This window comes from Ostrea edulis, chromosome 5 (genome assembly GCF_947568905.1).
Source record: "Ostrea edulis chromosome 5, xbOstEdul1.1, whole genome shotgun sequence".
In the NCBI taxonomy this organism is placed as follows: Eukaryota; Metazoa; Mollusca; class Bivalvia; order Ostreida; family Ostreidae; genus Ostrea; species Ostrea edulis.
The window spans coordinates 31,929,448-31,935,915 of record NC_079168.1 but is presented as its reverse complement, the minus strand read 5'-3'; positions in this window follow the sequence as shown (position 1 = coordinate 31,935,915).

The window sequence follows — 6,468 nt, the reverse complement described above, 5'->3', positions numbered from 1 at the left end:
AAACTAGGTTTTTCTATAAGATAACATCGTTTTCCAACTCCCAATTAGCCCCAGGATTCTAAAACCCTGCACTTCTACAGGACACTACCAATTACCTTCCAAAAGATGATTTGACTACTGTGTAAATTGTAACAGTAGTTCTGGGAAGTAGTTTTTTGTCGCAAAAAGTCTTTTTAAACCCTCATTTGGCCCCAGGATGAAAATTTAGAAAATTCTAAAACTTGTTGCATATCTACAAAACACCACCAACAATCTTCCAAAATATGATTTGGCCATTGAAGATTGAAAATTCTGAAACCTCATTGCCTATCTACAAGATACCACCTATCATATTCCAGGACATTGATTAGTTACTACTTAGAATAAAAGCCCGACAAAGAAGATAGTGTGACAGACGGACGGACTGAGGTAACAATATACCCGAACTTTGTGTTTTACAAAGTGCGGTTATAAAAACTGAAGTCCTGACCCTTAAACCATACATACTCCTGCTGTGCATACAACAATGTATTGAGTATTTTGAAGGGCAAGTACCCGGGGTCATCCCAACTCTTATCAATGTTTAATTGTTCAAATATCTTTGATAATGATAGATTAATTCATTTAGACAGGGTAGTACAATTAGTATCAAATGATTGGTTTATATTGTGGTCCTGTGTAAAACATATGCACAGACATATAACTGAGGTGATAGAAAATAGATAGTGTAATATGAAATATATATACATAAAACATATACACAATATCACTGGGGAAACTATAAACATACATCACTTGTTTGGGTTGTAATGCTGCAAATATGCTGATTTAAACGATGCACCAGAATCACAGCTTCTGACAGGCTCAGGCAACTGATTCCATAAAATTGTGGAAGATACCTTAATATAGTTGAGACACTAACCTTTAAAGCACAGATATTATTGTACTTGACACAATGCACTAGGCACCAGGTGTCTGTTCGTCATTTCCTCACCCCATTTGTCCGTACATTAGAAGATCAAATCTCTTGTTGTGACCTTCAACTCGACATTTAGATATACCTACGTTTTTTATATTGACAATCATTTTCATTCTTATGTCGATTCGATATATCCCAATAGATAAAAGACACCACAGACTCTTCCAAATCTGTTTCATGCCTGTATGTAAATATTTTATGGAACATAAATGTTAACGGCAAACTTACAACTCAACTTTATGGCAAACGAGATGACTTCAGTTTCTCCATTGTTTGTGTAGCAATATTCCACTATCATCTGCATATGGAGTTTATGTCTTTACAAAGATTCAATACGCAACACCTTGCTATGCGTATGGGCAGCTTTAAATCAAGAAAGGCTACTGACAAATAATTTGATGTTGCAGAGGTTCAAGAGTCAAATTTAAAGTCAGCATATTATACATTTTATAGTCGTTATAACGATATGGTTTACCAATACAACCTGCCATTGTGTAACATGCTGTCTGGCATGTTTCATACCAATTGAGACCGTTCTTTGCACACTGATTTTGACTACGGATTACACCGTTTACCTTATCAAGATATCAGGCTCACGGCGGATGTGACCGGTCGACAGGGGATGCTTACTCCTCCTAGGCACCTGATCTCACCTCTGGTATTTCCAGGGTCCGTGTTTGCCCTACTCTGAAATTTGTTTTCTTTATTTGAGCTATGATATTGCTCACAGTTTGTTAACTTCACTTTTACACCTTAAGACAGCAAAGGAAATTCCAAAACCTTATTGCACATCTAAAGGACACCACCGATCTTCCCCCAAAAGATGAGTTAGCTACCGCATAAAATGTTAGAGGAGTTATGGGACTCAGATTTTTCTATAGAGAATCGTCGTTTTTCAACACCCAATTCGCACCTTGGTTAAAATTGAAAATTCCTAAAGCTTATTGCAAATCAACATGACTCCACAAACTATCTTCAAAAAATGATTTGGCTACAACTTCAAATGTAAGAGGAGTGCTGGGAACCAGGTTTATGTACAAAAGCGGCGTTTTCGACGCCCAGGGTGAAAAGGAAAATTTTAAAACCTTAACTTATTGCACATCTACAGGACACCACCAATCATCTTTCAAAAGATGATATGACTATTGCGTAAAATGTATGAGTTCTGGGAACCAGGGTTTCTTTTAAGAAAAGAACCATCGTTTTTTTATCGACATTTTGTCCTCGTGTAAAATTGAAAATTTGAAACCTTATTGCACATCTTCAGTACACCACCTATCATATTAATAATTGATTACTGCATAAAATAAAAGAGAAATTTGAGAATGAAGAAAGTGTGATAGAAGGACGGATGGACCAGGATAACAACAATACACTTTCATTAAAGTATGAATATAACTAGCTTATCTAAATGACTGCAGGGAGTCCGATGTTACTGACGACACAAATTTCAGTTTTAAACACATTTGGCATCTCCGTCAATGTGCGTTACCGTTCCTATAATGGATTCCTAAACTTCTAAAAATCCATACAAAGATACGGTGTTAAAATCCGGTGTTAAGATCCAGTAAGTGTTCTACCAGGCCCGTCTCTACTACTAACTAAAATATGTTCTAATATGAAGGAAAAAAACTTTAGACGTACTATGCCACAACATATTCGTGAAGTGGTTTGTGGTTTAAATCAAATGTGGATTCTCACAATTTAAAAAAACAAAAAAAAAAACAACAAAAAAAACCCCAACCTTTAGTAATTTTGAGAAATCAAACCTTTTTAAATATTAAACGTGGATTCTAAAAGATTCCAAATAATGTTTAGCAAATTTGAAAGTTCAAAACTTTTTTAATATCAATGATATCAAAACACACGACTGTCAACGCTTTACAGTACCGTTCTCCACGATATTTTTTTCAATAAATTGGAACTTGGACATCATATCTTGTGATCAGTCATCAAAATGCTACTTTAAAAACAACTCTGATTCTATCCACAAGCATTCTGAAGTTGATGTGAAAAATGTTGGATGCTGGAGTTTCTCATTATATATGCAGATTTTGGAGATCGGGTCAACATGAGGTGCTTACTCCTCCTAGATACCACCTCAGGTGTTTCCAGGGATCAGAGTCTGTCATGTTTTCCATTTTATATTATTTTAGAGAATTATGAGATCATAAGACTGTAAACAAATGCTAGTAAAACCACCAAGATTTCTAAAACGCATGATGATATAATTCAGCAGTTCAACATAGATTATTGCTAGAGAGCAAGCACAGAACAAGTACTGAAATTTTTGTTGTAAAAGCTCTTTTCTCCGAAGTCGTCAACTTTGGTGAAATGTTGATTTACCGGATCAGGATATGGGGCTCACAGCGGGTGTGACCGGTCAACAGGGGATGCTTACTCCTCCTAGGCACCTGATCCCACCTCTGGTGTGTCCAGGGGTCCGTGTTTGCCCAACTATCTATTTTGTATTGCTTGTAGGAGTTATGAGATTGATCACTGTTCGTTATCTTCACCTTGCATGTAGCTCCTGCCCTGTTGTCAAAATGAAAATTCAGATTTCTCAAATACAGCATTGCGTTAGATTTTGAAATATAGGTTTGTTGCTGTGTTTTACACAGGGGATACTTTCTCCTCCTAGGCACCTGGTCCCACCTCTGATATATCCAGGAGTCCGTGTTTGCCCAACTCTCTATTTTGTGTTGCTTATAGGAGTTATGAGATTGATCACTGTTCGTTACCTTCGCCTTTTACGTATCAAATACTAACATATTACTAATTGATATCAAAGTAATGTTTACTACCAAAATTGCCCTTTAAAGCTAAATACACCTCATCGTTTTTAGAAATTACATTTTTTCTTCACATCTGGGTTAGGTATTCCCAATTCAGATCTAACCTTGGTATAAGATATAACTGGATTTCTCACTGACGGTGTCCTGGTATGTGAATCAGTGGTGTTATTATGAAGGCCTTCCTTACACCACAGCTTTCGAAAATCTCAGTGTTAATGATGTGTTAGTCGCGCTGAATATGACACTAAATTCAATCCTAGATCCTCAATTATCTTGACGTCCGGCTGTTAAACCAAATGTGGATGCCATTAGTACCACCAGATGTGTTATACCAAACCCCTATTGTTGCCCCTCACAGAAATATTAAGTGTTTTGAAGGAGAAACTGCAGACGTCTTGTACCACAACTGATGGAACAAGGTGTGCAAATCAAATGCCGATTCTAAAAACTCCAAAGAATTTGTAGTAAATTTGAAATAACAAAAACTATTCTCCAATTAACCGCACCAAAACATATCACTTTTTAAACACTTTACAGGATCATTTCTTTTTGATATTATAGACATTACAGACAGATGTTTTTCAGCAAAATATGGAACACGGAGATATTCATATCTAGTGATCAGTCATTCAAAGAATTGCAACCACTCTGATTCAATTCACAAGTACTCTGAAGATGATATAAAAAGATGCTGGAGTTCCCTATTGACAATAGCTTCGTAGTCTTTGATGATCAGGTCTCCAAGCAGTCTGTTGGGATTCTCATGGGCACAACTCATGATCCTTTATTAGCTGACTGTTTTTATATTCTGATGAGACAGAATTTAGTCAAAAGCTTCTAAATGAGAAGAACAAATATCTTGCTGTGGCCGTAAACTCAACATTTAGACATATCGGCGACGTTTTATCTACCAACAATGTTCATTTCTCATCTGCATGTTGATTTTATATATTCCATTATCACCTGCATATGGTGTTTATATTATCTCAACTGATTTGATATGCAAGAGCTTGTTCTGCTTATAGTAAGTTTTTAAATCGAGGTAAGCTACTGACAAACAAGTTGTTGGTACAGGGGTTTCAATAGTCTTGATTGAAGTCAGCATTTCGCAAATTCTATGGTCGTTATAACGATCTAGTTCGTCAATACAACCTATCATTGGGTCAAATGCTGTCTGACGTGTTTCATACCGATTGTTAAGCCGTTCTTGGCACACAGATTTTGACTGCGGATAACTCTGATTACCCGATCGGGATTTAGGGCTCGCGACGGGTGTGGTCGGTCGACAGGGGATGCTTCCTCCTCCTAGGCACCTGATCCCTCCTCTGGTGTATCTAGTGGTCCTTGTTTGCCCAACTATCTATTTTATATTGTTTGTAGGAGTTATGAGATTGATCACTGTTCGTTATCTTCACCTTTCATTACAGTGAACTCGAAATAAGAGACACCAGTGAGTCTTCCTTCCCTGCTACATATTTGGATGTTTTATTAAAGATATGTGTTAACGGCAACTGACAACTCAAGTTTATGACAAACGGAATGACTTCAGCTTCTTCATTGTCAACTTCTTATAATAATGTAAAAATATTCCATTATATCGTGTTTCTCTCTACTGATTTGATGATTCGATACGCAAGCACATGTTCTGCGTATGATCAAGTTTTAAATGAAGGCAAGCTACTGACAAATACGTTAATGTTTCAGGTGTTTGAACAGCCTCATTTGAAGTCAGCATTTCGCAAATTTTATGGTCGTTATACTGATCTTATGTGCAAATAAGTCATTGTTAGGTCGAATGCTGTCTGACTGCTAGGCGCTTGATCCCACCCTGGTATGTCCAGAGGTTCACGTTTGTCCTATTTTTAATTTTGTATTCTTTATGGGATTTTTAAGATTAATCACTGATCGTTATCATCACTTTCCTTGTAACAGAGACACGATATTTAAGAAATGAACACCACTTTTGAGCTGTTCATGGTCAATATGAACGGATTTGGATTTGAGGCAAACTCGGTGAATCGCGCTAGCACAAAAGTGCTGTTCATTTCTTATATTTATATTCATTTACTAGATCACCATTTCTTTACATTGCTTGTATATAAGTCAGGTAATATTTTATTGTGACGTACTTCAAAACATAGACATGCCGTCACACTTTACCTTGACTTTTATCAACATTGCACGGTGCACTGTATTTTGGAGCTAGGAAAGAACAAGAGTGGGATGATAATCCACGTAATTTCAGAATCTTGATCCGGGGTATGACTTTGCGAGATCTTTGTAACACGTTGTATTTTTTCAAATCATTACGCTCTTTCAGTCGCGTGCTTTAAACTAGTTCATAATCCGTTCATAGTCAATATGAACGGATTGTGTCGCGTGCTGAAATTGGTTGGTTCAGAGAGGAAATACGATTTGTAATATAAATATATATATAGGAGTGTTGAGATTAATCATTGTTCATTATCTTCACCTTTCATACCTCAGTTGAGGAACCTTCAAATACTTCTAGAAGAGTCGAATGCTCTACCGAATGGTTAAACCACAATCCAAATCAAGCAGGTCATGCATTTAACACTACCACTGTGTCCTCCTTCCGAGACAGAGGAAGGAAAGCTAGACGTCCTGATTTCCTCTGCTCGCCAGTACCTGTGGCAGCAATGTCTGTTGTCAATCACTTTCATCTGTAAGAAAATACATCGGTCCCAATCTATG